General features: G+C 42.5%; 1 pseudogene; it reads right to left on the bottom strand.

Moving 5' to 3' along the window:
• Positions 1 to 1,796: 1,796 nt before the first annotated feature.
• The window catches only part of LOC122113643, a 100,313-nt pseudogene continuing 85,986 nt past the window's right edge, over positions 1,797 to 16,123 (bottom strand).

The following is a 16,123-nucleotide window of genomic DNA, read 5'->3' as shown; positions in this document are numbered from 1 at the left end:
CAGCACTGCTCTCATATTTTAGCTTGGTCCTTATTCTGAAGTTAGGATGCATTTCAGCTTCTAACATGGGATGTTTTGTGGGTTTAGCAAATGTTTTAATAATATACTTCATGATATCCAATTTTCCTGTTGTACTCTTTGGCAAGGACTTGGCAAATCTTACATGTGTGGAATATTTACAATTTACATGTATTATATTACATTTGTGGAGTGTTTTATAATTTACATATATCACGTTCCATGCTTTTTTTCTTAGGAGGTAAGGTTTGGCCCATTGCATGAATTAAGAAGTAGGATCCTAAATGATGTTTTGCCAAGGGTCAAGGGGTATACAGAGGTGATGAGATACATTTAAGATGCTAAGGCCTGTGTCTTGTTCATTCCACCTAGCTTCCTGCCTCCTGTTCGCCTCTGTTTTCCACCACTGAGGAGTGGTCTAATACTGCATCGAGTAGAACTCATGCTCTGTGAGGAAGACAGAGAACCAGGTTAGGAAGAGAATCCTGAAACAGAGGCAGAAAGCCTGAGTTCTGAATATTGCATTACCACTCATAGTCTGCCTATTAAATGGGGATAATACCATTTCTATCTCATCTGTGTCTGCAGGTTTGAACATGTGTCCTTGAATGAGCTGCTGACTCAGTGAGTAAAAGTAGGTACTGGAAGGTCAGGGAGGCTACTGACCATGCTAATGGTAGATACTCCATGGAAAAAGATGCATAATTTTACGATTTTTTGTTTAACTTTGAAATACTCATGCCATTTGCAGAACACATCTTGCAGTGGAATTAAATCTTGGATCTAATATGTTCCTCTCATTTTGGAACATAAAACTCCACATGTTTCAGTCAGTTTACTATAACTGAATACCACAGACTGAGCCATTTATAATGAATAGACGTTCTTTTAGATCACAGTTCTGGAGGCTGAGACATCCAGAAATCCTCTGGTGAGGACTCCCTGGTACATCATAGCCTGGCAACTGACCTCAAATGGTAAGAGAGGCCATTCTTTGTCTTCGTGTAGAACCACTAATATCATCAGGGCAGTTCCAGTTTTATGACATCATCTAATCCTAATTATCTCCCAAAGCTTCACCTCCAAATACCATTGGTACATCAAATTAAAGATCAAAGAATGTTAAAGCAAGACCTAACATAAAAGTGAATTCGAGTGAACTTTGGAGAGTGAATTATTATTTTTTTTAAAGGTAACACTTTTTGCTTTAATGATGCCAACGTTATAATTTTCAAATGCAGAGTACAGAAATATACAGAAAGGACTATAGCGACAGGTAGTCTACAGGAGAGCTACCAGAGGGCATTTTTATATACATATATAATGTGTATTAATTTCTCTCCCTCCACTTTAGACATTGGTCCATCTTCAATATTGAACTTTCTTTGAATCAAGAAGTCCCCCAAAAGATTAAAAAAAATCTCCAAGTTTACAAAACCTTAGGGAAATTTCTAGTGTGCTCTGCTAGGACAGAGGAGCCAAAAGACTATACATATTATAATGTTATGATCAGAAGGAGGAACTGGTTAATCAGAATTGTAATGCCAAAATGGCTGCCAGGCAACAGGCAGCTGGAATTAAACACAAATCACAAGGTTATGTTTCAGGCATAAAAACAGTGACTGGATTTCACTCAGTTCCAGCTACTATTTGCAAAGCTACTTGAATTTTTCTGTTCATCTTCACTGTTGTTAAAGAATGACTGTTCTGATGACGGTGTAACTTCAGTTTTTCAAGTGCAGGATGATCTGAGCTCTTAATTTCTTGAAAAAGAAGTTTGGGAAGTTATATACATAGATTTCATTTAAATTATGCAGCAATCTTTTATTATTATTATTATTGTCCCAGATCTTGTTTAATGAGGATCTCTGTCATCAAATCAAGTACAGTATTTCACAACTATAAGAATGATAATCACTAGCAAAAGGATAACAGCAACCAAAGCCATGATGGCTTTTATCTTGCAGCCTCACCAGCCACCACATCTGCCTTCGAAGTTGTTTCGATCTGTTGCTAAAAGCAATCGCATTGTCCGATAAGCTTTCTGATTTGTCCTGCAGCTCCTCGAGTCTCTCCCCTCTTTCAATTCCCTTTGTAATTTTTTCTTGCATAACACCAATAACTTCATCCACCCGACTCTGCACATGCTTACTTTGATCATTTCTAGGTCCAAATCTTGGTCCAGATGGTCCCCTTCCTTTCGCTTTTCACCGAGCCAGTAACATCATCATCGTTGAGGTGGCGCTTGAACTTGGGGGGCACATTTCTACTCACACTCTTCTATTTCCCAGCAGAGGCAGTATTCACCCTGGGGCTCCCGAGGAGCCCGGGCGGTCGGAGGAAGGCGCGGGCACCGAGCGCGGAGGAGGCCGGGCCGGGCGATGGTGGGCGCGGACCCCCGAGAGTGAATTATTTTGAGGTGGGAGTCACATCCAGACATACAAAGCACATTGTAGATCATTTTGTGTTTCTTTCTTTGCAAAGGAGTTAAAGAAACTTGTGGGTAAGCATGCTATGAGCAGAGGTCAACCTGGAAATGGCTTTCAGGTGTATTTTTTAAAGCACTTACTCTGCACCCATCAAAACCACTGCATGAGGAGGCGAGGCCAAGGCTCAGAAGGTAACCTGGCAAGTTTGCATGTGAACCCTTGGATTTAGGGCTGTTTCAAAATTCCTTTCTCTCTCTCTCTCTCTCTCTCCCCCCCCCCCCCCCATTAGTACTGGGTCTTGAACTCAGGGCTTCATGCTCTCCCTTGTGTTTTCACTAAAGGCTAGTTCTTTCTTGAGCCACAGTTCCACTTCTGACCTTTTTGTTAATAAAGAGTCTGCAGACTTTCCTGCCCAGGCTGGCTTTGAACCAATACCCTCAGTTCTCATCCTCCTGAGTAGCTAGGATTGCAGGCACAAGCCACCAGTACCTGGCTTAAATCCAATTGTCTTAGCCATTCTGATTGGTCATTATCCACCTTCAATCAAAAGCCAAAATCTACCACTATTTTTTTTTTTTTTAAATCTGAACTTGGAAGGAGAATCTTTTCCCTCTTTCCTACTCAAGCCTGGGCTATTCTCCAAACAGGTAATCCCAATTTCATGTTTCATTTCTCCTGTTTCAAGCCCCCCAAAGCTCATAGTGGGGCACATTCAAAAATAAGAGAAAAGGGACCCTTGACAAGAAGAAGGGGAAAGATGAGCCATTGATGTGTCAAATAAATAGCTCTTGTCTGGTGCACCCAAAGGCTAGCACCATTATTAGCCTATTGTATGGTTGGTTAAAACGTGTGTGTGTGTGTGTGTGTGTGTGTGTGTGTGTGTGTGTGTGTGATCTGTGGCTGATGAATTCTCTGGTGGTAGCATAGCCACTAAATTCTCTGGTGGTACCATAGCCACTAAAGCAACTTAGGGCTGCTTAGGAACTTAAGGAACACCTTGGGATGTTCCAGTGCAGTCTGTGAATGCTTTAACCTGTCATAATCTTGGGGTGCCTGCTTCAATGTCTGCATGGTCCCCCGTCTAAGGTCTGAATTATTCTTGTGCCAACCCTTAAACAGAGTATCTGAAACCTTTCTGCCCTTACATCAGCTTGTGACAGAATCATAAGAGCAGCTGTGCTATTTGAGCTCCTTGAATGAGAAGGTACTCTGCAAAAGTAGCTATAATTAGCTACATTTTCCAGATGTGGAGACTGAGGCTTACAAAAGTTAGGAAGTATATGGCTAGGAAGTAAATGGCTAAGCAAAACATTGTGGCTCAGGCTTGTAATTCTGAGACCTGGAACATCTGTTTGAAGCCAGTGTACAACACTGTTGGTGGTCTCACTATGCAGCCCAGCTGTTCTTGAACTTTTTTTTTTGGGTCCGGTTGTGGGGCCTGAACTCTGGGCCTGGGGGCTGTTCCTCAGCTCTTCAGCTCAAGGCTAGCGCTCTACCACTTGAGCCACAGTGCCACTTCCGGCTTTTTTCTTTTTGCTTATGTGGTGCTGAGGAATCGAACGCAGGGCCTCATGCATGCATGGCAAGCGCTCTACCACTGAGCTACCTTCCCAGCCCTTCTTGAACTTTTTGTAGTACTGACTTAGCCTAATGAGTTCTCGGATTGCAGGTATATACTACCATACTCATCTAGTCACTAAATATTTTTTTTATTGTTATTATAAAGGTGATATACAGAGAGGTTGCAGCTACAAAGAGTACATTTCTTTTTGGACAATGTCACCTCTTCCCTTGCTTTAGGCCTAATTTTTGATGCAAAGTGTGTACATAGAGGGTTTTTCTCTATAGGTCTGCCTGAATTTGACCAGGGAGTAAGAGAAATCATTCTGGAGGAGGAATGCATATGACCCACATCCCTATAAGCAGGCTTGATGCAGGTGCTTCTGTGACATGCAGGCCAGTCTGGCCCTACCTCAGGCTCCTGAGAAGCAGTAGATTCACCTGTAAATCATGCTCAGTTCTGCAAAGCAGACAGATACTTCTAGCAGAGAATTCTATCCCGGGTCATACACAGGGATTAAAGCTACTGAGTTTCCCCTTTATCTTAACCCGTGATAATGCCAAATCATCTCCCTGCTGAGGACGGTGAGATTGCCAGTGGCTGGAGGCTTGGCTAGACATGAGCCTCCTGGAGCACAAACCGTCTCCTTGTGGTTGAACTCTAGTGTCTGGACAGGATCTAGGAGTCTGTAGATTGACCTGACATCAGAGAAAAAGTCTCCTCTCACTCTTGACCATGCAATAGTGTCTCGGTTCTCAAAGCCAAGAATACCAACCCAAACTGCTGAAAGAAAGCACCAGATCCCAAATCTTCTCCTTTGTCTTCCACTGGAGTGGCAAGGAAGGTCACATAACATAACAAAGGGTTTGGAATCAACAGATATGATGGGCGTGTTTGGGAAGGATTTGGAAAATCAAGGGGATGGTTCATTTGAAAATAACTAGCGGGGCTGGGAAGGTGGCTCAGTGGTAGAGCACTTGCCTTGCATGCATGAGGCCCTGGGCTCAATTCCTCAGTACCACATAAGAAAAAAGCCGGAAGTGGTGCTGTGGCTCAAGTGGTAGAGTGCTAGCCTTGAGCTGAAGAGCTGAGGGACAGTGCCCAGACCCAGAGTTCAGGCCCCACGACCAGACTCTCCCCCCAAAAAAAAGAAAAGAAAAGAAAATAACTAGCACTCTACCACTTGAGCCACATGCCACTTCCAGTTTTCCAAGTGGTTTATTGGAGATAAGAATCTCACGGTCTTTCCTGCCTGGGCTGCGACTCTCAGATCTCAGCCTCCTGAGTAGCTAGGATTACAGGTGTGAGCCACTGGTGCCCGGCTTGACATTAGTCTTTTAAAATTTATTATTTTTGTTGTTGTTGCTGTTGTTGCCAGTCTTGGGCTTAAACCCCAAGTTTGAATGCTGTTCTTGAGCTTTTATGCTCAAGGCTAGCATGTACCACTTGAGCCAGAGCTCCACTTCTAGCTTTTTGGTAGTTAATTGGAAATAAAAATCTCATAGACCTTCCTGATCAGACTGGCTTCAACTTGTGATCCTCAGATTTCAGCCTCATGAGTAGTTAGGATTACAAGTGTAAACCACAAGCACCTAGCTTTTCAAAGTAATTATTTTTTAACTGACAAAAATCATGTATATTGACAATATATGTACAGATTTGAAATATGTCTACAGTGAGGAATAGTTAAATGGAACTAATTAACATATGTGTCACTTCATATAACTTTTTGTGCTAAGAACCCTTAGATTTTATTCTCTTAGTGAATGTCAAGCGTACAATGCACTCAGGCCTCTGTATCCATGGGATCAGCTGATGCAGGTTCAAACAGTCTCAGATTGATAATATTTTTAAAAATTTCATTTGTACTGAACACTCACAGACTTTTTATTCCTTGTCACTCTTTCCTAAATAATACAGTATAAACTGGGTGCTGCAGATGGCTCACATCTATAACCCTAGCTACTCTGAAGGAGTAGAAGATTGAGGTTTGAAGCCAGCCTGAGCAGACAAATCTGAGACACTCTTACCTCCAATTATCCAGCAAAAGAGCTTTTAGTAGAGGTGTGGTTCAAGTGTTCGAATGGCAGCCTGGAGAGGAAAAGGCTAAGGGACAGTGCTCAGGCCCTGAGTTTATTAAGTCCTGCTATCATCACATACACAAAAAGTACAATACACCAATATATATAAATAATTATATATATATATAAATAAATATATATATATAATATATACATATATATAAAATACCCAGAGGATGTGAATAGGGTATATGCAGATAGTATACCACTTTATATAAAGAACTTGAGCATCCTGGGATTTAGTAAACCTCAGGGCTTCCTAGAACAATCTTCTCTGCATTGTTACTCACTATGGTTGTCATGTTGTATAATGGGCCTCTTGGACTTACTCTTTCTAACTGAGTGTACTCTTTGACTAACATCCTCCATCATCCCCACACTGGCCTCCAGGCCCAGGCTCCTCTCTACTCAGCCTCTCAGAGATTCCTGGGAAAGAAGACCTCTGACATAGAAGATGTGTTCCTTGCTCTCCACTCCTTTAGAATTTTTTAAAAATTGTATTTTAAGTTGATTACTTATTATTTATTTCTTTAAAAAATTCATTTATTGGTGTTATTATCGGGGCTTGAACTCAGGGTCTGCCCTCTGTCCCTTAGCTTTTTCTACTTAAGGCTAGTATGGTCTACCACTTGAGCCACAGCTCCACTTTGGCTTTTTGGCAATTGATTAGAGATAAGAGTTTCATAGCCTTTCCTGCCCAGGCTGGTTTCCTACAGTGATTCTTATATCTCACCCTCCCAGTAGCTAAGATTATAGGTATTGTCCACTAACACCTGGCTCCCTCTAGACTTAATGAGAAGGTGGCTTGAGCAGCTCTTTGGCAACTGAAGGCAGCGTGTCTGAATTCACAAGCATTATAGCCACCCCGAAGGGGAGAGGTACCTTTAGGGTGGAAATTGTTGGCACGCCATTTGCAACCCTGCCAACCTAAATAGAAACTCCAAATATTCTACCTGTGAAACCCACCAAGCTAAATGAGAAGGATCAAAAACCATCTGATATTCAGATGTTTAAAAGGAGAGGAAAGGAAAAACAAGATGCTCAGTGAGTGTGTGCCCCTCAGAGCTGCAGCCTGAGAAGGTGGTAGGGTGAGAGGATTATAGCCAGGAAGAGGAAAGCATCTATGCCCATACCCACAACCTGGCTTGAGAAACTGCTGGAGGAAAGGAGGAATTTAGTGATCAAAGAGGTCCAGTTATCCTGCTTGGCCTCTTTTCAGCTTTCCTGTTCTCAGGGTTTGGGATGAGGTGATTGGAGGCTTGCTGTTCAGGTTTCCTGGGAAGGGAAATTGCTATAGCGTGGCTAGCCCTTGGCTGCTTTATCAACAGCCACCTGTGCAGAGGTGGGGTAGGAGGATGGGAGGGGCTTCTTTGAGATGTTTCTGATCCACAAGAAATTTCTGCAGGGTTGTTGGAAGGATATTAGGAAGTAAATTAAGAGGCAGGATGTCAATTGTGTGTGGTCTTCTGTGTGTGTGTGTGTGTGTGTGTGTGTGTGTGTGTGTGTATGTGTATGTATGTGTGTGTGTGTGTGCATGTTTATGAGAGCAAGAGAGATAGAGACAGAGATAAAAGACCAAGAAGATAAGGAGACCAAGAAGTTGGGAGAGAAAGTAAGGCGTGAAGGATGGATGACAGTTAAACTTTTTCAAGTGATGAGAAGGATAGAATTAACATTAACTAGAATTACTGAAAGACTGTAGAGTGACAGGTCTTTGATAGGGGTGTGCTCAGAAATCCCATTTTGGACATGTCAAGTCTGAGAAGCCCTTTAAAAGCTCAAGTGGAAACATAGAAAGTGGGTATACATTGCTAGAATTTGGGGGGCAAGGTTCAGGTCAGGGATGTAACAGTTTGAGCCCTGCTATACTTTGGATCTTGGATCTCCCTCAAAGGCCTATGCGTTAAAGGCTTTGTCCTAGCACGTGGAATTGTTGGGAGGTGGTTCTATTAAGAGGCTGAAAGAACTCAGGTCAGTGGGGGTGTATCCTTGCAAGCAATATTAGCTCAGCTTTCCATCTCTCTCTGCTTTCCAGTGAACACACTTCCTGTGCCACATGATATGTGCTACCACAGGTCCAAAACAACAGGGACAACCAATCATGGATTGAAAGCTCTGACATCATGAGTCCAAATAAAGGTTACCTCCTTTTATTAAAAAAAAAAATCTCAGGTATTCGTTACAGTGATGGAAAGTTGACTAACACAAGCTCTTGTCACAAAGAAACCCAGTGTCAGTGCTATGTGAATCTTCAGAATGAAGCTATCATGGAACACAGAGAGCATTTGGGGCTGATTTTCTGTTATTCTGGAGATAAAAAGTTTGTCCAGAAAGATCTACAATTTATGTGGCTATGGAAAAAATTTCTTACCATCTGTTCAGAGACAAGTTTCCCTTCTGGCTTAGGACTTTGCAGATAATACTGGGAGTAGGGAGGGGGACATGGGAGGAGGCTGGTGACAAATAATACGGTCAGTGGGTTTGATTCTTCACTCCCTAATATGCTTGACCGTGCATCTTCAGTTTCTAAAACCCTCCCATTTTGGGTTTCTTTTTTTTGTTTTTTCTTTTCTTTTCTTTTTTTTTTATTGTAAAGATACTATACAGAGGGTTACAGTTACATGAGTGAGGTAATGAGTACACTTCCTCTTGAACATTGTTACCCTCTCCATTGTTTTCCCCCTACCATCCCCTCCCTCCCTCCCTTCCCCGAGGTTCTTTTTTTTTTTTTTTTTTTTTTTTTGTGATTAAGTGATTACATAATTTCAACGTCACAAGTTCATTCTAACTTCCCTGGAGCAATTGTCTATCACAGCCTGTAATATATAACAGTGTTCACACATTATATACCATATTTGTGATCAGCAGCATGGGGATATTTAGTAGTGGTTCAACCAGATGAGCTGGAGTTCTTTGTTTCTTAAGTCCTGTTAGTTTTGTCATATCACCTAACATTTTGGATTTAGCATCCACTTATCAGGGAGACCATGTACCGTTTGTCTCTTCGTTCTTGGCTTACCTCGCTCAACATGATTCCTTCTAGCTCCATCCATTTCCCTGCAAATGCCATTATTTTGTCATTTCTAATGGCTGCATAATATTCCATTGTGTGTAGATACCACAATTTTTGGATCCATTCATCTGTGGTGGGGCATCTAGGTTGTTTCCATATCCTAGCTATTGTGAACAGTGCTGCAATAAACATGGAGGTGCACGTGTCCTTGTATATTGGTTCCTGTTGTTCAGGGTAGATGCCTAGAAGTGGTATGGCTGGGTCGTAAGGGAGGTCAATCTTTAGCTTTCTAAGGACCCTCCAGACTGCTTTCCAAAGTGGTTGTATAAGTGTACATTCCCACCAGCAGTGTAATAGGGTTCCTCTTTCTCCACATCCCCTCCAGCATTTGTCGTTGGCTGATTTGTGGATGTGGGACATTCTGACTGGGGTAAGGTGGTATCTCAGGGTTGTCTTTATTTGCATTTCCTTCACCACCAGGGATGATGAACATTTCCTCATGTGTTTCTTTGCCATTTTTATTTCTTCATTTGAGAAGTCCCTCTTTAGTTCCCTTGCCCATTTAGTAATTGGTTTGTTAGGTTTGGGAGGGATTAGTTTCTTGAGTTCCCTGTATATACAGGATGTTAACCCCTTGTCTGATATATTGCTGGTAAATATTTTTTCCCAATTAGTTGGTTGTCTTTCTAGCTTAGTTGCGATAGATTTAGCTGTGCAGAAGCTTTTTATTTTAAGGTAGTCCCATTTGTCGAGTCTCTCTCCAACTTGTTGTGACCCTGGGACTCTGTTCAGGAAGTTCCTTCCTGTGCCTATTAGTTCAAGTGTCTCTCCTACTCTGTCCTGCAGTAGTTTCAGAGATTCAGGTTTAATGTTAAGGTCTTTAATCCATTTTGAGTTGATGTTGGTGCATGGTGATAGGCTGGGGTCCACTTTTAGTTTTCTGCATGTGGCTGCCCAGTTTTCCCAGCACCAGCGGTTGAAGAGGCTGTGTTTCTTCCATTGTATGTCTTTGGCTCCTTTGTCGAATATCAGCTGGCTGTAGGCCTGTGGATTTATTTCTGGATCTTCTATTCTGTTCCATTGGTCTTCGGGTCTGTTTTTGTGCCAGTACCATGCTGTCTTTGTGATTATAGCTCTGTAGTAGAGTTTGAAGTTCGGCATGGATAGCCCTCCCATATTGTCTTTATCCCCTAGAATTGTTTTGGCTATTCTAGGTCTTTTGTTGTTCCATATAAATTTTTGGACTGTTTTCTGTATTTCAGTGATGTACGTCATTGGGATTTTAATAGGAATTGCATTGAATTTGTATATTAGTTTTGGAAGTATTACCATCTTTACTATATTAAGTCGGCCTATCCAGGAGCATGGGAGGTCTTTCCATTTCCTAGTGTCTTCTGCAATTTCTTTCTTTAACTTTTTATAGTTCTCGTTAAATAGTTCTTTTACATCTTTGGTTAGGTTAATTCCTAAATATTTTATTTTTTGGGAGGTTATTGTGAATGGGGTTGCTCCCTTTATTTCCCTCTCTTCCTGTACGTTATCAGTGTATAGGAAGGCAACTGATTTTTGTGGGTTTATTTTGTATCCTGCTATTTTGCCGAAGTGACTTATGATTTCTAAAAGTTTGGGGATGGAGTTTTTGGGATCGTGGAGGTATAGTATCATGTCGTCTGCAAAAAGGGATAGTTTAACTTCTTCTTTCCCTATGCGGATCCCTTTAATGTCTTTTTCTTGCCTTATTGCCCTGGCTAAGGGTTCTAGGACTATGTTGAAGAGGAGTGGAGACAGTGGGCATCCTTGCCTTGTTCCTGATTTTAGGAGGATTGTTGCAGCTTTTCCCCATTAAGTATAATATTGGCTATTGGTCTGTCATAAATGGCTTTTGTTGTTTTTAGAAATGTTCCTTCTATTCCTATTTTCTCCAGAGCTTTTAGCATGAATGAATGTTGAATTTTATCAAAGGCCTTTTCTGCATCTGTGGCAATAATCATGTGATTCTTGACCTTGGCTCTGCTGATATGTTGGATTACATTTATTGACTTACATACGTTAAACCATCCCTGTGTCTCTGGGATGAAGCTTACCTGATCATAGTGTATTATTTTTTTTATGTGTTTCTGGATTCTGTTAGCTAGAATCTTGTTAAGGATCTTTGCATCTGTGTTCATCAAGGAAATTGGCCTGTAATTCTCCTTTTTGGTTGGGTCTTTGCCTGGTTTGGGGATGAGTGTGATATTGGCTTCGTAGAATGAGTTTGGGATAGCTCCCTCCTTCTCTGTTTCTCTGAAGAACTTGAGGAGTATGGGTATTAGTTCTTCTTTAAAGGTCTTATAGAATTCTGCTGTGAATCCATCTGGTCCTGGGCTTTTTTTTGTTGGAAGACTTTTGATAGCTTCCTGTATCTCGTTATAGGATATTGGCTTATTTAATTGGTTTACTTCTTTGCTCAGTTTGGGCAACTTGTATTTCTCTAAAAATGCATCCATTTCTGCCAGATTTTCTTCCTTTAGAGAGTATAGCTTTTGAAAGTAGTCTGTTAGAATTGTTTGGATATCTTGGGTACATGTTGTGATGTTTCCAGTGGCATCCCTAATCCTATTAATATGGGTTTCCTCTCTTCTTTTTTAAATTAATCTTGCCAACGGGCCATCAATTTTGTTTAGTTTTTTCAAAGAACCAGCTTTTTGTTTGGTTTATTTTGGTTATGGTTTTCTGATTTTCTAATTGGTTAATCTCTGCTCTTAATTTGGTTATCTGGCTTCGTCTAGTAGCTTTAGGTCCCATTTTTTCTTGTTTTTCTAGCTGTTTTAGTTTCAACATGAGATTATTTACTTGGTCTGTCTCCATTCTCTTGATGTGGGCACTGAGGGCAATAAATTTGCCCCTCAGGACTGCTTTTGCCGTGTCCCACAAGTTTCTTTGTGAGGTGTTTTCATTTTCTTTGAGTTGTAGGAAATGCTTTATTTCTTCTCTGATCTCTTCTGTTACCCAGGCATTGTTAAGGAGTGTGCTGTTCAATTTCCATGTATTAGAGAAATTTCTGCAATATGCTTTGTTATTGAGAGCTAGCTTGATTCCACTGTGTTCAGATAGGATACAGGGGATTATGTCGATCCCTTTGTATTTGCTTAAGTTCCTTGCATGAACTATGATATGGTCTATTTTGGAGAAAGTTCCATGAGCTGCTGAAAAGAATGTGTACTGTGTTGTTTTAGGGTGAAATACTCGGTAGATGTCAGTTAATTCCGCTTGAAGTATGGCCTCACTTAATTCGGTAGCTTCTTTGCCAATCCTCTGCTTGGTAGACCTGTCCTTTGGTGAGAGTGGTGTGTTAAAGTCTCCTAGTATTATCGTATTGGGATCTATTTTATTCTGTAAGTTTGAGAGCATTTGTTTGACATATCTGGGTGCACCGATATTTGGGGCATATAAGTTGATGATGGTTATATCCTCCTCTTGGATTGTTCCCTTTATTAATATGTAGTGTCCGTCCTTGTCTTTCTGTACTGATTTTAATGAAAAGTTTATTTTGTCAGATATCAGGATAGCTACACCTGCTTTCTTACTGGGGGCATTTGATTGGTAGATCCTTTTCCACCCCTTCACTCTGAGTTTGTTTGTATGTTTGGCTGAGAGGTGGGTCTCCTGAAGGCAACAGATGGATGGGTCTTGTTTTCTGATCCAGTCCTCAGTTCGTTTTCTTTTAATTGGCGAATTCAGCCCATTTATATTAAGAGAAAGTATAGAGAGATGCATTGTTGTCCCTGCCATTCTGTTTTCCTAAGTTTTTCTTCTTTCCTTTCCTCCTGTGCTTGCTCAGTTAGACTTTGAGTAATGCCTGTTTGGGGCAGGTCCCAGTTCCTGGTTGCTTTCTTCAGGTTGTGTCCCCCCTCTTAGAATTCTTTGTAATGCTGGCTTAATGTTTATGTATTCATTTAGTTTTTCTTTGCTTTTAAAAGTTTTCAGTTCTCCATCGAATGTGAATGCTAGCTTTGCCGGGTATATCAGTCTGGGTTGGCAGTTATTGGCTCTCAGGGCTCGTATGGTGCTTTCCAGGCTTTTCTTGCATTCATTGTTTGTGTGGAGAGATCTGCAGTGATTCTAATTTTTTTCCCGTTGTAGTATAGCTCCTTCTTCATTTTTGCTGCATGCAGGATTGTTTCCTTATTATTCAGACCCATCATTTTTACTATAATGTGTCTAGAAGTGTTTCTCCTGGGATCTTGCTTGTTGGGGGTTCTATAAGCTTCTGTAATGTAGTTAAGATGGTCGTTTTTGAGGTGGGGAAAATTTTCATTGATTATCTTGTTAAATAGGTGTTGCATTCCCTTGCTCTGGAATTCCTCTCCTTCGTCCACTCCGATTATGCAAAGGTTAAATTTCTTGGCATTATCTGCTTGCTCTTGAATTTCCCTTTGGTTTAATTTGAGTGATTTTTTCCATATCTGTCACTTTTTGGTCCAGTTGGTGTATTCTGTCTTCTGTATCTGACACTCTACCTTCCATTTCATTCACTCTGTTGACCGTGGCTTCTATTGTGGTTTGCATGGAGGAAATGGATCCCTTTATGGATTCAATGTTGGTTCTCAGAGTACTGATCTCACCTCTCAATGAGGTGAGATCAGTATGTATTACCTCTAATTTGGCATTTATCTCACTTCTTACTGAGGTTTGTGCAGCTTCTATTTTTGCATACAACTTTTGTTTGATATCCTGTATCTCTTTTGATAGTTCATCCTTGTGCTCTTTCAATTTCTGATCCATTTCTCGCTTTATTTCTTGAGTCATTGCCTCCAGCAACCCTTGGATGTAGCTTTTGTCTTCCATTCCTGCTTTGCTCCCACTGGGGCTCTCCCCTGCGTGGCTGCTGGCTTTTGAGGTGAGCTTGCTGTCCTGGGTGGTGGTAAACCTTGTGATTTTTCTCTGTGATTTTCGCATGGGGGTTCAGGAGACTGCTCTTCAATTTTGTTTTGGTGTGTCTGTCTTTGCTTGGTTGCTGAATCTGTATTGGTAGAGAGAGTGTCTGTGCCTGATCTGGGTTCTGTTGGGAGCCTATTTCCAGCTGCTATTCGGACTTACTTAGGATTCTCAGCTCTCTGCTGTAGATTGCTGGCAATTCCCGCCTTTGGAAGGGTTGAGCAGCCTAGACTGCTTGTGTTTGCTCCTACGGGTGCTCTTGGGAAGATCAGATGCTCTGGATGCACTCTCCCAAATACTGGAGTCTGCTATGGGCTCCTGATGTGTTTTTGTTTGTTTGTTTTGGGCTGGTTGTGGGCTTGAACTCTAGGTTTGGGTGCTGTCCCTCAGCTCTTCAGCTCAAGGCTGGCACCCTACCATTTGAGCCACAGCACCACTTCTGACCCTTTTTTCTTTTGTGATGCTGAGGAATCAGATCCAGGGCCTCATACATCCAAGACTATCACTCTATTGCTGAGCTGCCTTATCAGCCTGAGCTCCTGCTTACTATCAGGTGCTGGCAGCCTGTGTTGCCCAATTCCCAGCCTAGGGTATATGGGTGGAGTTTTGGTGGGGTTTGGGCTTCTCTTGTCCTGAGCCTCCAGGTCTTTTGTTGTCACAGGCGTGCTTCCCGGGGAGTGCTGTTTCCTGTTTTTCTCCCCTCTGTTGAGGCGTATGCTCAGCTTTTTACTTCAGTTGGGAGGAGTTGGTTGTGTTGTTCAGGCGCCGGATCCCCGGGCCTGGCTCCGGCCCCAGCCTGGAGCGCGCTCGTTAGGCCTGTGCTGATGTGTATACTACCTAGGTTATGCAGCCTGGAGGACACAGTTCAAATTTCTTCTACTGTTGGTAGTCTTGACCCAGGGGCGCTGTTCCTGGCTTGGGCATTTAAGCTCCCTTCCAGGGGCAATCTTGCTCTGGCCTGGCCAGCAGAGTGTGCTCCACCTGCTGGTGGAGCTCTGGAACAGTTCCCAGTTTTAGTGGGTCCTGTGGTCCGAGTGTTGGGGTAGGGAGTCTAGGTCAGGGTCTGGGGATTCCCTCCAGCTCTGGTCTCCCTTGAGGGATACACTGTCCCATGTGGAGTACTCACCCTGGAGCTGGTTGTTTCTGTGTGGTGTAGGTCGTCAGTTGTTGTTGCAATCCGAGTTCAGTTGGGGTGGTTGCAGGCTGGGTTGGGCGGCCCCCCGCCGGGTCGTTGCGATCGCGATTGGGCGGGTGGTCTGTGGACAGGTCCCTTTGTGGCGCTGCTGGTGCCGGGCGGCTTTGGCGGGATGGAGCCTCTCCGCTCCGGTGGAGAGTGAGGGGTGGGGGTGGGATCCTCGTGGAGACTCCCGGCTGGTAGGTTTCTCTGTTCCTGGCGATCCGCTGTTCTGCAATCCGGTACCTGGTGCTCTGCAAGCGGCCCCCTGTGTCTCTGGGGCTCCGGCAGCCCCCGCGGGGCCGGCTGGCCGGCGGCTTGGCGCACTGCCGCGCGGCCAGTAAAGGTTGGGGGAGGGGTCTTCGCTCTTCTCTGTTCTGAAATTCTTGTTTTCCTCTCTTTCTTTTTTTGTTATTTTCCACCTCTGGTTTTTCTCTAAGTGTTCGTCTTTTTGTTGTTGTCGGTCTCTTGGGGAGATTAAGCATTGGAACTCGAACTCTCTTTTTGGTTGGAGAGAGCTGTGGCGTTTCCCTACTGCCCCGTCGCCATCTTGGTCCCCCCCCCCCCCATTTTGGGTTTCTTATCTATAAGCTGAGAGAGCAGTAGTATTTGAATCCTAGAACTATATCAAAGAGCAAATAATAACATAAGTTAAAAGCACTTACCAGAATGTACTGATAGAATAAAATCTCAACAAATATCAGCTTGTTACTCTTGCTATTTTATATTATCTTACTTCAGATTATGTTGAGGTTTGAGGTGAAACTAGCAAAAGAAAAAGTACCATTAACTACCAGGAGTTTGAGATCAATAAATGCATTTAAGCTACATCTTATTTTACTAACTCTTACAGACAAATGCTTATGAGTATTTATGTAAGTAAACTATTAAAATCTTCACTTGAAAGTAAATATCCAAACTAAAAGAGGA

Source organism: Dipodomys spectabilis, unplaced genomic scaffold, assembly GCF_019054845.1.
Source record: "Dipodomys spectabilis isolate Male_0828 unplaced genomic scaffold, ASM1905484v1 ptg000098l, whole genome shotgun sequence".
Classification (NCBI taxonomy): domain Eukaryota; kingdom Metazoa; phylum Chordata; class Mammalia; order Rodentia; family Heteromyidae; genus Dipodomys; species Dipodomys spectabilis.
Note: the sequence above shows the minus strand (reverse complement) of the source record. Positions and strands in the feature narration are given on the sequence as shown.